The sequence below is a fragment of the Mesoplodon densirostris genome, chromosome 1 (genome assembly GCF_025265405.1).
Source record: "Mesoplodon densirostris isolate mMesDen1 chromosome 1, mMesDen1 primary haplotype, whole genome shotgun sequence".
In the NCBI taxonomy this organism is placed as follows: domain Eukaryota; kingdom Metazoa; phylum Chordata; class Mammalia; order Artiodactyla; family Ziphiidae; genus Mesoplodon; species Mesoplodon densirostris.
In genome coordinates this window covers 108,256,809-108,272,163 of record NC_082661.1, presented here as the reverse complement: position 1 = coordinate 108,272,163, position 15,355 = coordinate 108,256,809, and the positions used below count along the sequence as shown (strand labels likewise).

Below are 15,355 nucleotides of genomic sequence, written 5' to 3'. Positions count from 1 at the left end.
CGCAAGCGCCAGCGAAGCTGGGCCTCAAGAGGCAGGCCGCGGCCTACGCCCCCGTCTACGGCCATACCACCCTGAACGCGCCCGATCTCGTCTGATCTCGGAAGCTAAGCAGGGTCGGGCCTGGTTAGTACTTGGATGGGAGACCGCCTGGGAATACCGGGTGCTGTAGGCTTTTTGCCTCCCGCTGCGGCCCCGCCTTCTCCTCTAGTCGCCCGCGGCGGCGGCCACCAGCTCCGCCCCCCGCCGGGCACCGCTGCAGGCCCCACCTCCTCCGGCCCCTCCCACCACAGCGCGCCAGAGGGGGCGCTCCATGCGGCCAGAAGGCGGCCCTGGCAGGCAGCGGCACACCCGACGCTCCGGGGGTGGCTGGCCCGGACCCAGATTCCGCCACGGGCCCGGGTGCCGGCCTCACCTCCAATATATATAGTTAGTATATTATTATATACGTACAATATTAGAGCAATTGCTCCTTTCTCTGTGAATGCATGTTATTTCATCAAGTGCATTATGCATTAATAGTTCTCAAACTACAGTAATATCTTGCGTTACACAGACCTTTGGGAAATGCCTCATTCTAGATATTTGAAGTTTCTGGACAGCTAAGATTTAAATTTTTACGTACCAATGTCTTTCTAAACACATTTTACAATTTAAACAACCTAAAAGAATGAGCTTTATAAAACAATTTCGGCCGTTTTGCAAATTCCTTTCTAAACTTCTGAATATACATGACACGCTTTTTTTGTTTTGTTTTTGTTTGCGGTACGCGGGCCTCTCACTATTGTGGCCTCTCCCATTGCGGAGCACAGGCTCCCGACGCGCAGGCTCAGCGGCCATGGCTCATGGGCCCAGCCGCTCCGCGGCCTGTGGGACCTTCCCGGACCGGAGCACGACCCCTTGTCCCCTGCAGCGGCAGGCGGACTCGCAACCACTGCGCCACCAGGGAAGCTCCCATGACACACTTTTAATCAGACTGTGCAAACTATTTTGTGTTCTCTTAAAATACTCCTTCATTTACATACTTCCATGTATTGACACAGCTCACAGAGTGACCATTTTTAATGTGTTTGTGTGCTTTGTGTATTTCCATACCAGTCACAGGAAGAACAGCCAAGGAAAGAAATGAAGGAATCTGGCTCTGAGTCCTCGCCATAACTTCTGGGATCTGAAGTCTTTGCACAGGGTGGATCATATATTCTACCGGGGCCGTTAACTTTTTCCACTGCAGCTGCTGGTGCCAGTTTCCACCCTGCCTGCTATTGCAGGACAGTTGTGATCTTGTCTGCCAACACCAGCCCATTTGTGGTGGCTGCTCGGCTCTATGCTGGAAAGGATTGTGAGGCCAAGTTCAGGCTCAGCAGGAGGGAGGCCTCTGATTTACTACCAGCGTCTGCATTGGCTCCATTTCCAAGTACTGCCTTCCTTCCCCGCTGCTCCCAGTCATTCTGAGATGACATTAAATGACTCCAGGGTGGCGCTCCAGTTCCAGCAAACAGGACCTGGGCACTCAGCGAGCTTCCCAGTCGGACAGCTCAATCTTTTCACCTTTGTTGCATATATCCGATTACAATATATTTGCAAGCACAGATATTTATAGGTACTGTGTTTGTCTTTTGGACTTGCACCCTGACCCAGGAATTAATTTATGTAAAAGAATATTTTTTTGGAGGAGTTGATCATTAACTTCCCTGTTTCTGTTATTTCTAATTTTATTGCATTATGGCCCAGAAATGTGATGTGTAAAATTTTTGTCCTTCTCACTAAGTATATCCTCCTGTTTTGAGAATATGACCAAAGGTAAATTTGTCTGCAAGGCTGTTGGCTCAGTTTTTACAAAAATTCATTTTGTTACCACAATCTTTTGGGTTTCTACATACAGGTCAGTTATGTTTTCTTTTGGGTGCTTTAAAACAAAACAAAACAAAACATTTCAGGCCCTTTATTCTCTCTTAGACTTTTCCCCTAGATTCTATGATCTAATACCTGTTTTGTCAGTTAAGACTGCTTTCAGGTCTATATACTAACAGTCCCTCTAAGGGCCTGACCGAGGTGTGGGCTCTGCGGCCAGCCGGGTCCAGAGGGAAGATTTACCGCAGCCCAAAGTGGGGCGGGGTTGGCGGGGGGCGGGGGGGAAGGTGGCTTTCAGAAGGCAAGTTCCAGGTCCCCAGGTACCAGGTACCGTATTTCTATTTTAGGCAGTGTTTTTAACGTTTCAGATACCCATCGGGGTACTTCCGTGTGCGCTCCCGAAAGGCCTAAGGAATCGCCGAGCCCCGTGCTCTGGCCGCACTGCTAACGCCCGCCGGGCCGGGAGCTGGAGGAGTGTGGCCGGAGCGGCGGGGCGGGCGGAACAGCAGCTGAGCTAGCCGAGCCCCAGGTACCCCAGGCCGTCCTGTGCGGGCAGCCGGAGGCGCAGGCCCCTTGGTGGCCCGCGAGAAATCCAGTCTCACCACCAGCATCCCGTGGAGACGCACCTGTCTGCAGGGTGAATCCAACCATCCTGGGCACGCCGGCCGCGATAGGACTCCGCCGGCGGGAGGTGCTGGCAAACAACACGCACTCCTCCCGGCGCTGCAGGACCACCCTCCATCCACACCCAGGGGCAGGGCGGGAGGCGAGGGCCCTCGCCGTGCATTCTGGGAGCTGTAGTCTCTTTGGCGCTGCAGCCGAGCTTCAGGACTACAATTCCCAAGATGCGTAGGGCGTGGGGGCGGTGCCCGACCCTGGCGCACACTGACGGGCGGGGCTGTTGGAAGCCCCACTTCTTGCTGTCTCTGGTCCTTCCTCAGTACCCTGTGAAGTGAGTCTCGGGTAGGAGAGTGAGGGGCGAGGCCGGCGGTAGGGAGTTAGGAGGGTGTAGAGGCTGCGACGTGCAGCCGCCGGCCCGCCCCGTGCAGGCCGAAATCAGGTCTTCGCTTTTGCCCGGCATCAGGTCTTGGCCCGCACCCCTTCCCGCCACCGCCCCCATCCGCAGCTTGGTTCTTTCTTTCTCCCGTCCGTGTGCCCAATCCAGACCCAGGAAACTACTTTTTTATTTTCTAAACTGTTTATGGAAACTGGTTTGATACCTGAGAAACTTTACATTTTGCTCGCTGCCCTCTTCCACCAGCCAAAATGCACTGTTTCGGGGAGAAATTCGTCGTAGTGGCTCTGCTCGAAAGCACAACTTGAAGAGCGGGTGGAGGGACGTGGACTGTGGCTTCGTGAAAATATCACCCACACCGAGCGCCCTTTTCGGAGATTTGGAAGTTGAGGCGTTTGATTTGCCCAAGGTGTGCTGAGAGAGATGAGTCTCCCCAATTCCCAAGCAAGTATCTAGTAGGCCGTTGTCACCAACCCATTTAAGTGGCGGGGTCTCCAAAAATATCAACCTAAAGATGATAATGGTTTAAGCTTTTTTTTTTTTTAACGCTTTAAAATGACCAGCTTAACCTTAACTCAGGCCTGACTGGCCATTTTCTCAGAGACACAGGTGATGACCCCGCTTCTTAGGAGCAGACTGGTGTTCCCACTTTGGGAGAATGGTTTTCAAGGCGTGGAGGGCTTAGCAGCATTTGAAACCCATCAAGTGTAAAGTCTCTGGGTGGAAAGCTCATCAGAGACAGCAGTTAGGGGTGTGTACCTTAACTTCTCCGTTCTGACCTGTTGAGTTTTTCTGTCTAGAAATGGAAATATCCGGGAGCACGTCTCCTTCCACGTAATCTCTTAGTAACTGGTGTCTCTAAATTCTTTATGCTGTAAGGGACAGTTCTTTTGATGTGGCATAGCACCAGGATAAGCAAATCTAGGGATATTCAGTTGTACATATTTCCTTAAAAATTAATTAGAGTAGTGAAAGGAACAGGACATACAATTCAGGCATACCTCATTTTATTGTTTATCGCTTTACTGTGCTTTGCAGATACTGTGTTTTTTAGAAATTGAAGGTTTGTGGCAACTCTTCAGATGATGGTTAGAATTTTTTAGCAATAAAGTAGTTTTTATTTAAAATATTGTCCTTTTTTAAGACAATGCCATTGCACACTTCATAGACTACAGTATAGTGTAAATATAACTTATACACTCTGGAAAACCAAAAAATCCATGTTACTCACCTTATTACAACATTGGCTTTATTGCTGTGGTCTGGAACCGAGCCAGCGATATCTTGGAGGTCTGCCTGCATATTGCTTGTTTCCAGAAGATGAAATACAAGCAAAACCGTCCCATTAAAAAATTTCTGCTCATTCTCTTTGCTATACTGTACATTTGAATGCAGAAACCAAAAACTTGACTTGTGAAATTTCTCTTTTCCTGAGATTAGTAAGTTAATTTAGGAGTTTTAAGAGTTTTATTGAAACCTGTGGAGGAATAGTTAGCTGTTTTCATGATGTTATTTCATCCCTGAAAACCTGCGTGTTCATCTACATGAAAAGGGGGCCTTGTTTATATTACACATTCCAGAAGGTTTCATTTCTGATCCCTGAATGTGGGATACTATCAAAAGAACTAAAAAACCTGGTCATGGAAAGTGGACTCTATTACTTTGTGAAGAGCTATCTCTTCATGAGTTAATTACACACAAATTCATCAACACTTCCTTCCCTCTCATTAATTTATTCAGTCATTTATTTTCATCGGTATGGACTCATCCATATGTATTTTATACCTTGAGTTATAATCCAATACTGCTTTCTCTCATTACTCAAAGTGTTCTAGCTTTGGCCATTGGAAGCTCTTTCGGTTGGCTCCTGCGTGTCTTTGGGATAACCCTCTCAATGTTCTATGGGCTTTGTTGTTGTTATTTGTTTGTTTCAGTTTGGTTTGGATCTTTTGGTTTGTCCTCTGGTTTTGTTTTTAGCATTTTCTTACATCTGGCAAGACGAGCTGCAATGGGTCCATCCTGCCTATTTCCTGCCTTAGTCCTGGAATCAACAGGACCTTTGTTCCTTTGATTGGAGAATGGCATTAAAAAACCAAGCTCTGGGTATTGAGTGAGCTCATTGATACTGAGATGGGCCGACTGTTTTGTTTTTGTTTTTACTAGACATTTTTTTTAACTAGTCTTTTTTTTTTAATTGAAGTATAGTTGATTTACAATGTTGTTAATTTCTGCTGTACAGCAAATTGACTGTTAACATATTAACATATTTTTTATATTCTTTTTCTTTATGGTTTATCTCAGGATGCTGAATATAGTTCCCTGTGCTATACAGTCAGACCTTGTTGTCCGGGCAACTGATTTTTAACACCATGGTCACTCTGTGCTCTGACATAAAGTTTCCACTCCCAAGCACACTGTTCTCTTTGCATTTCCTGGTGTTGAACTTAGCTTTCCTGTCCACGTCTTTCTCACCTCATTCCCAGCCCATCAAATGCCTCTGTGGGTTGTCATCTCCTGCATGGTTCCCTTGGCCAGGAGCCACCTCTCTGTTTCTTGATCTCCCAGAGCACGTGTCACTCCAATGGTGTGTTTAGGTTCAGAGCTTTTCTGCACACATCTTCCTTCTCCTCCTACATTCTAAGTCTGGAGGGCAGGTCAGAGTCTCCAATCGCCCACTCTCCTCAGGTTCCTAGCGGAGTGACTCGGCTGTTATATCTTGGGGCTGATTTGGAACTTGAAGATACATCACCACCCTGGGGAGACCTGTCGTGTGGGATTGAAAAAGCGTCCAGATGCTCTATTCTTTCTCTCTCAAACTGATGTAGACCACCAGCCGAAGCAGGGAGTCAGGAGGTATTTTTGTTTCAGTATGTTTCTCTTATATTCTGTAAAAATGCATGTCAGATGAGAGGAAATGATGTAATAGGGAACTTAATTTAGGAGGTATCATTTGAAGTTAGAAGTAAGATTTATTGCCATAAATTCTTTTGAATAATCTGGTGTTGATTAGTTTTTCCCAACTATCTCTGCCAGTTAATAACTATGTTAAACAATTTTCAGCTCAAAATAAAAATCTGATATAAAAGATGGGTTTTAAAAGGCTGAGTTGAGGAATTTATGTGACTGGGGAAATGGACTTGTAGATCTTCAAGGAACAAGTGTCAAGAGGTTTCTAGGGCAGGAAAAAAAGACCTATAAATTCCTGAGGCAGCTTTCTCAGGTTTAGAGCAAGGGAAACAGTAACTCGGCAACCCACACAAAAAGCTACACTGAAGGAGTTAAGGCTGTGCTCAGATTCTTTCAGCATAACCTGCATGCCCTTGGGTACCACTGAGAGCATATTCAGAATCTAGATTAGGGGAAAATGTCTCTCCTCTGGGCGCAAAGTTACTTTTGTACTCATCCTAACAACAAATTAAACAATTTAGCAGGAAGCCAGTGTGACCCACCCATTTCTGCAGAGATGACCGGAGGCCAAAGATAATTATTTTCTTTTTTTAAAAATTTTTTTAAATTTATTTATTTATTTTATTTCTGGCTGCATTGGGTCTTCATTGCTGTGTGCAGGTTTTCTCTAGTTGTGGCGAGCGGGGGCTACTCTTCGTTGTGGTGCATGGGCCTCTCATTACGGTGGCTTCTCTTGTGGAGCACAGGCTCTAGGTGCCTTGCAGGCTCAGTAGTTGTGACTCATGGGCTCTAGAGCACAGGCTCAGTAGTTGTGGTGCACGGGCTTAGTTGCTCCACGGCATGTGGGATCTTCCTGGACCAGGTCTCGGACCCGTGTCCCCTGCATTGGCAGGAGGATTCTTAACCACTGAGCCACCAGGGAAGCCCCCAGAGATTATGATTTTCATCCCTTATAATTGGAGAAAGGTTTGTCTTGTTTTCCTGTCACCCAGTAGTGAGGTTTTCCTCCCCCTTTGAGAGTGGCGCCTCTAGACCCAGAGTGCTTCTCACCAGAAAGCTCCCTCCCAAGTCCCTTCCTTCTGTAATGTTTGTTGACCTTCTGGTTTATACTAAGTACAGTTACTTGTGGAGGTTTGTGAGAACAGAAAGAATCAGTGTCACAGTTTTTCCCTTTGAGGAGAAGGTGTTTAAGAAGGGCTCTGCCTACTTTGGCCTCATTCACTCCTGGACAAACTATTACCGCCGAACGAGCTGGATGAACATGTGGGATGGGATGGAGTCTGGTCGGTGGGAAGCCTGTCCCTGAGGAGGGAAACCACCTGGGAACCTGCTGGTCTGAGGGCTCCTCTCCCCCATCTTTCACTCCCACACTCCCTGGGCCCCCATGTGCCAGTTTGGGAAGGTGTTGCTCATAGGACGCTGGCTGTCTTTGACTAGAGCTTGACAGGAGCCGTTTCCTCTAATGATGAATGGGAAGCTCTTCCCCAGAAAATGCACTGCTTTATGGAAACAATTATTTTCTTGCATATAACTAACCCTGGGCCCCATTTATGGAATAGCAGCTCATTCCTTGCTTTTGTGGGGTGACTTTCCTTATTGTAGCACAGGGGAGGCTCGTGGAAAAGGTGACTGGGGTGGGATTGACTTTTTTCTCTTTTAACATCCACGTCAGGAGGCCAGAGGAGTAGTGAGCAGCAAGCTGAATGGAAGGAACTGCCGAAACCCACCATAATCACCTGAACGCCATCAGCAGAGGAAAGATACTAGGAATCTGGGCTTTCTGTTAGCATCTGTGCTCTTGCTGAGGAGAACACAGGAACGGAAAACAAGGATATTCCTGCAGACTTTCCTTGTATCACTCAACTAATGAGGAAAGTTGGAGTCCTCTCCTTCCCAAGGACTCTCATTTCAGGTAACAGCCGGCAGGCTTTGAGGCAGTATGTTTGCTAAATCTGTGACTCTCTTGGCTCTGAGGCCATGCTGCCTGGTGCAGTCTCCTGGCTAAGAGACGCAGGTGCAACTTGGAGGGCTTGAGAATGTGGCAGTCTCTTGAATCTATAAGCAGCCAGAATTTGCCCTGTTTCTCCAGCAGGCCTCAATCTCTTTGTTCCTTAAGACTAGTTGTGGGCATATAACACCTTCTGAACTTCCAAAACTTTCTCAACTGCTATACATTGCCCCAGTTTCATTTTGAATCCATTCTAAAGTTCTCAGTGTAAAAGTACCAGTCAAGGGACTTCCCTGGCAGTCCAGTGGTTAGGACTCCCTGCTTCCACTGCTGGGGGCCTGGGCTTGATCCCTGGTCGGGAAACTAAGATCTCACAGTCCATGAAGTGTGGCCAAATAAAAACAGGGGGGAAAAACCCAACTGTCATTCTTATTAAAAAAAAAAATTACCAGTCAATATATTTGATTCTAGCACAGACTAGGTGCTCAGGCAGGCTCACATTTTATATACATTCCATCAGTTAATGCCCACTAAAGACCCTTGAAGCAGGTGTTACTCATATTTTGCAGATAAGATTATAAAAATTAAGTCATCTTCCTGAGACCATGTTGCTAAGTAAGCAGTGAAACCAAAATTACCAGTTAAGTGTGATTCCAGAGCTGGAGATTTTAGTCATCAAAGCATGCCACCTCTCACAAATTCCCTTATTCATGTTTTTTTTTTTACCAAAATGAGATTAGGAATATGGAAAGGAATTGTTTCAGTTATCCATTGTTATCCATTTGGGGAATAAAAAACACCCTAAAACCTAGTGGCCTAAAAACACTTTATTATTTCTTCTGACACTGCCAGGTGATCATGAGGCCCTTCTGTTTCACATAGTAGTGGGTTGGCTGGAGGTTCCTAAATGGCCTCACCCCTGTGGCCACTGGGGCTGGTGACTGACTTGGAAGGCACTGGCACTATTGACCCAAGGCCTTACTTCTCTCCTATGTGGGCTGCTCTGCATGGCTACTTGGGCTTCCTCAGAGCTTGATGATGGGGTTCTAAGGAACATTCCAGGAAGACAAGCCCCATTGGGATAACACCTATCAAGCCCCCACCCTTGGAATATATTTGCTAATGGCTCAGTGGCCAAAGTTCATCTTGTGGCCAAGCCCTGACTCAATGTGGGAGACTCTACAAGAATATAAATCTCAGGGAGGGGGTGCGGTTCATTGGGGGCCACCAAAGTCATAGTCTATCATGGGCATTCTGTGATAATATTTTGTTTGGCTGAGAAGCTTCCTTCCTTTTCTCTCAAGCTAATAGCAAATATCATCAATCAGAATTTTGTATTTTGTTTCCAACCCTTTGAATGTAAGTTTATACCTGAAACTTTAGTGATGTTCAGGCTGTTGTGCTAATCCATAATAGGCTTGTAAACTGTTTCTTTTTTTGATTTTCTAATTTAATTTAATTTATTTTTTATACAGCAGCTTCTTATTAGTCATCCATTTTATACACATCAGTGTATACATGTCAATCCCAATCTCCCAATTCATCCCACCGCCACCCTCACCCCCCACCGCTTTCCCCCAGGTGTCCATACGTTTCTTCTCTACATCTGTGTCTCAATTTCTGCCCTGAAAACCGGTTCATATGTACCATTTTCCTAGGTTCAACATGTATGCGTTAATATACGATATTTGTTTTTCTCCTTCTGACTTACTTCACACTGTATGACAGTCTCTAGGTCCATCCACATCTCAATAAATGACCCAATTTCATTCCTTTTTATGGCTGAGTAGTATTCCATTGTATATATGTACCACATCTTCTTTATCCATTCATCTGTCGATGGGCATTTAGGTTGCTTCCATGTCCTGGCTATTGTAACTAGTGCGGCAATGAACATTGGGGTGCATGGGTCTTTTTGAATTATGGTTTTCTCTGGGTATATGCCCAGTACTGGGATTGCTGGATCATATGGTAATTTTATTTTTAGTTTTTTAGGAACCTCCATACTGTTCTCCATAGTGGCTATATCAATTTACATTCCCACCAAGAGTGCAAGAGGGTTCCCTTTTCTCAACACCCTCTCCAGCATTTGTTGTTTGTAGATTTTCTGATGATGCCCATTCCAGCTGGTGTGAGGTGATACCTCACTGTAGTTTTGATTTACATTTCTCTAAAGCTAATGAGGTTGAGCAGCTTTTCATGTGCTTCTTGGCCATCTGTATGTCTTCTTTGGAGAAATGTCTATTTAGGTCTTCTGCCTATTTTTGGATTGGGTTGTTTGTTTTTTTAATATTGAGCTGCATGAGCTGTTTATATATTTTGGAGATTAATCCTTTGTCCATTGATTCATTTGCAAATATTTTCTCCCATTCTCAGGGTTCTCTTTTCGTCTTGTATATGGTTTCCTTTGCTGTGCAAAAGCTTTGAAGTTTCATTAGGTCCCATTTCTTTATTTTTATTTTTATTTCCATTACTCTAGGAGGTGGATCAAAAAAGATCTTGCTGTGATTTATGTCAAAGACTGTTCTTCCTATGTTTTCCTCTAAGAGTTTTATAGTGTCCGGTCTTACATTTAGGTCTCTAATCCATTTTGAGTTTATTTTTGTGTATGGTATTAGGGAGTGTTCTAATTTCATTCTTTTACATGTAGCTGTCCAGTTTTCCCAGCACCACTTATTGAAGAGACTGTCTTTTCTGCACTGTATATCCTTGCCTCCTTTGTCATAGATTAGTTGACCATCGGTGTGTGGGTTTATCTCTGGGCTTTCTATCTTGTTCCATTGATCTGTATTTCTGTTTTTGTGCCAGTATCATATTGTCTTGATTACTGTAGCTTTGTAGTATAGTCTGAAGTCAGGGAGTCTGATTCCTCCAGCTCCGTTTTTTTCCCTCAAGACTGCTTTGGCTATTCGGGGTCTTTCATGTCTCCATACAAATTTTAAGATTTTTTGTTCTAGTTCTGTAAAAAATGCCATTGGTAATTTGACAGGGATTGCATTGAATCTGTAGATTGCTTTGGGTAGTATAGTCATTTTCACAATATTGATTCTTCCAATCCAAGAACATGGTATGTCTCTCCATCTGTTAGTATCATCTTTAATTTCTTTCATCAGTGTCTTATAGTTTTCTGCATACAGGTCTTTTGTCTCCCTAGGTAGATTTATTCCTAGGTATTTTATTCTTTTTGTTACAATGGTAAATGGAAATGTTTCCTTAAATTCTCTTTCAGATTTTTCATCATTAGTGTATAGGAATGCAAGAGATTTTTGTGCATTAATTTTGTATCCTGCAACTTTACCAAATTCATTGATTAGCTCTAGTAGTTTTCTGGTGGCATCTTTAGGATTCTCTATGTGTAGTATCATGCCATCTGCAAACAGTGACAGTTTTACCTCTTCTTTTCCAATTTGTATTCTTTTTATTTCTTTTCTTCTCTGATTGCCATGGCTGGGACTTCAAAGACTATGTTGAATAATATTGGTGAGAGTGGACATCCTTGTCTTGTTCTTGATCTTAGAAGAAATGCTTTCAGGTTTTCACCATTCAGAATGATGTTTGCTCTGGGTTTGTTGTCTATGGCCTTTATCATGTAGAGGTAGGTTCCCTCTGTGCCCACTTCCCGGAGAATTTTTTATCATAAATGGGTGTTGAATTTTGTCAAAAGCTTTCTCTGCATCTACTGAGATGATCATATGGTTTTTGTTCTTTGATTTGTTAATATGGTGTATCACATTGATTGTTTTGCATATATTGAAGAATCCTTGCATCCCTGGGATAAATCCCACTTGATCATGGTGTATGATCCTTTTCATGTGTTGTTGGATTCTGTTTGCTACTATTCTGCTGAGGATTTTTGCATCTATGTTCATCAGTGATATTGGTCTGTAATTTTCTTTTTTTGTAGTATCTTTGTCTGGTTTGGTATCAGGGTGATGGTGGCCTCATAGAATGTGTTTGGGAGTGTTCCTTCTTCTGCAATTTTTTGCAAGAGTTTGAGAAGGATGGGTGTTAGCTCTTCTCTAAATGTTTCATAGAATTCACCTGTGAAGCCATCTGGTCCTGGACTTTTGTTTGTTGGAAGATTTTTAATCACAGTTTCAATTTCATTACTTGTGATTGGTCTGTTCATATTTTCTATTTCTTCCTGGTTCAGTCTTGGAAACTTATACCTTTCTCAGGATTTGTCCATTTCTTCCAGGTTGTCCATTTTATTGGCATAGAGTTGCTTGTAGTAGTATCTTAGGATGCTTTGTATTTCAGCGGTGTCTGTTGTAACTTCTTTTTCATTTCTAATTTTATTGATTTGAGTCCTCTCTTTTTCTTGATGAGTCTGGCTAATGGTTTATCAATTTTGTTTATCTTTTCAAAGAACCAGCTTTAAGTTTTATTGATTTTTGCTATTGTTCTCTTTGTTTCTATTTCACTTATTTCTGCTCTGATCTTTATGATTTCTTTCCTTCTGCTAACTTTGGGTTTTGTTTCTTCTTCTTTCTCTAGTTCCTTTAGGTGTAAGGTTAGATTGTTTATTTGAGATTTTTTTGGTTTCTTGAGGTAGGCTTGTATAGCTATAAACTTCCATCTTAGAACTGCTTTTGCTGCATCCCATATGTTTTGGATCATCGTGTTTTCATTGTCATTTGTCTCTACGTAATTTTTGATGTCCTCTTTGATTTCTTCAGTGATCTCTTGGTTATTTAGTAATGTATTGTTTAGCCTCCATGTGTTTGTGTTTTTTACATTTTTTTCCCTATGATTCATTTCAAATCTCATAGTGTTGTGGTCAGAAAAGATGTTTGATATGATTTCAATTTTCTTAAATTTACTGAGGCTTGATTTGTGACCCAGGATGTGATCTATCCTGGAGAATGTTCCATGTGCACTTGAGAAGAAAGTGTATTATGCTGTTTTTGGATGGAATGTCCTATAAATATCAATTAAATCTATCTGGTCTATTGTGTCATTTAAAGCTTCTGTTTCCTTTTTTATTTTCATTTTGGATGATCTGTCCATTTGTGTAAGTGAGGTGTCAAAGTCCCCCACTATTGTGTCACTGTTGATTTCCTCTTTTATAGCTGTTAGCAGTTGCCTTATGTATTGAGGTGCTCCTATGTTGGATGAATATATATTTATAATTGTTATATCTTCTTTTTGGATTGATCTCTTTATCATTATGTAGTGTCCTTCCTTGTCTCTTGTAACATTCTTTATTTTAAAGTCTATTTTATCTGATATGAGTATTGCTACTCCAGCTTTCTTTTGATTTCCATTTGCATGGAATATCTTTTTCCATCCCGTGGCTTTCAGTCTGTATGTGTCCCTAGGTCTGAAGTGGGTCTCTTGTACATAGCATATAGCTGGGTCTTGTTTCTGTATCCATTCAGCAAGCCTGTGTCTTTTGGTTGGAGCATTTAATCCATTCATGTTTAAGGTAATTATCGATATGTATGTTCCTATGACCATTTTCTTAAATGTTTGGGGTTTGTTTTTGTAGGTCTTTTTCTTCTCCTGTGTTTTCTGCTTAGAGAAGTTCCTTTAGCATTTGTTGTAAAGCTGGTTTGGTGGTGCTGAATTCTCTAAGCTTTTCCTTGTTTGTAAAGCTTTTGATTTCTCCATCAAATCTGAATGAGATCCTTGCTGGGTAGAGTAATCTTGGTTGTAGGTTCTTCCCTTTCATCACTTTAAGTATATCATGCCACTCCCTTCTGGGTTATAGAGTTTCTGCTGAGAAATCAGCTGTTAACCTTATGGGAGTTCCCTTATATGTTATTTGTTGTTTTTCCCTTGATGCTTTCAATATTTTTTCTTTGTTTTTAATTTTTACCAATTTGATTGCTATGTGTCTCAGCGTGTTTCTCCTTGGGTTTATCCTGTATGGGACTCACTGTGCTTCCTGGACTTGGGTGGCTATTTCCTTTCCCATGTTAGGGAAGTTTTCAACTATAATCTCTTCAAATGTCTTCTCGGGTCCTTTCTCTCTCTCTTCTCCTTCTGGGACCCCTATAATGAGAATGTTGTTGCGTTTAACGTTGTCCCAGTGTTCTCTTAGGCTGTCTTCAGTTCTTTTCATTCTTTTTTCTTTATTCTGTTCCACAGCAGTGAATTCCACCATTCTATCTTCCAGGTCATTTATGAGTTCTTCTGCCTCAGTTATTCTGCTCTTGATTCCTTCTAGTGTAGGTTTTTTTTTTTTTTTTGCTGTACGCGGGCCTCTCACCGTTGTGGCCCCTCCCATTGTGGAGGACAGGCTCCAGACGCGCAGGCTCAGCGCCCATGGCTCACGGGTCCAGCCGCTCCGCGGCATGTGGGATCTTCCCAGACCGGGGCACGAACCCACGTCCCCTGCATCGGCAGGCAGACTCTCAACCACTGCGCCACCAGGGAAGCCCTAGTGTAGTTTTTATTTCAGTTATTGTATTGTTCTTCTCTGTTTGTTTGTTCTTTAATTCTTCTAGGTCTTTGTTAAACATTTCTTGCATCTTCTCGATCTTTGTCTCCATTCTTTTTCTGAGGTCCTGGATCATCTTCACTATCATTATTCTGAATTATTTTTCTGGAAGGTTACCTATCTCCACTTCATTTAGTTGTTTTTCTGGGGTTTTATCTTGTTCCTTCATCTGGTACATAGCCCTCTGCCTTTTCATCTTGTCCATCTTTCTGTGAATGTGGTTTTTGTTCCCCAGGCTGCAGGATTGTAGTTCTTCTTGCTTCTGCTGTCTGCCCTCTGGTGGATGAGGCTATCTAAGAGGGTTGTGCAAGTTTCCTGATGGGAGCACTGATGGTAGGTAGAGCTGGCTGTTGCTCTGATGGGCAGAGCTCAGTAAAACCTTAATCCGCTTGTCTGCTGTTGGGGCTGCTGGGTTCCCTCCCTGTTGGTTGTTTGGCCTGAGGCGACCAAACATTGGAGCCTACCCTGGCTCTTTGGTGGGGCTAATGGCGGAGTGTAGGAGGGCTCATGCCAAGGAGTACTTCCCAGAACTTCTGCTGCCAGTGTCCTTGTCCTCATGGTGAGACACAGCCACCCCCTACCTCTGCAGGAGACCCTCCAACACTATCAGGTAGTTCTGGTACAGTCTCCCCTGGGGTCACTGCTCCTTCCTCCCGTTGCTGGACCCCAGGTTGGGAAGCCTGACATGAGCCTCAGAAACTTCACTCCAGTGGGTGGACTTCTGTGGTATAAGTGTTCTCCAGTTTGTGAGTCACCCACCCAGCAGTTCTTGGATTTGATTTTATTGTGATTGCACCCCTCCTACAGTCTCATTGTGGCTTCTCCTTTGTCTTTGGATGTGGGGTATCTTTTTTGGTGAGTTCCAGTGTCTTCCTGTCGATGATTGTTCAGCAGTTAGTTGTGCTTCTGGAGTTCTCGCAAGAAGGAGTGTGAGCACATCCTCTACTCTGCCATCTTCTTGGCTTGTTAACTTAGTAGTCCCTGCTTTCTAGATGTTATTGTCTAGTGAGAGAAAGAAGTAAATAGATGCTCACTGCACGTTGAAGTCAACCAGGCAAGGAGAGCGCGTCCAGATGTCACCGTGCCCCTGGGACTTCTTGCATCTAAGCTCAGATACCTTGCTCATTTCACAAAGCGCAAGTCTGTCACATCACTGTCACTGGCAAAAAGTTTCTTAATGTTCCTCAAACAC

At 43.6% G+C, this 15,355-nt stretch overlaps 1 non-coding gene across 1 annotated transcript; it reads left to right on the top strand.

The window, feature by feature from the left end:
* The first annotated feature begins 53 nt into the window (after positions 1 to 53).
* On the top strand, positions 54 to 172 carry LOC132501182 (5S ribosomal RNA). The gene has a single exon (XR_009534184.1). It is a non-coding gene; the product is annotated as a 5S ribosomal RNA (ribosomal RNA).
* Positions 173 to 15,355: the final 15,183 nt, after the last annotated feature.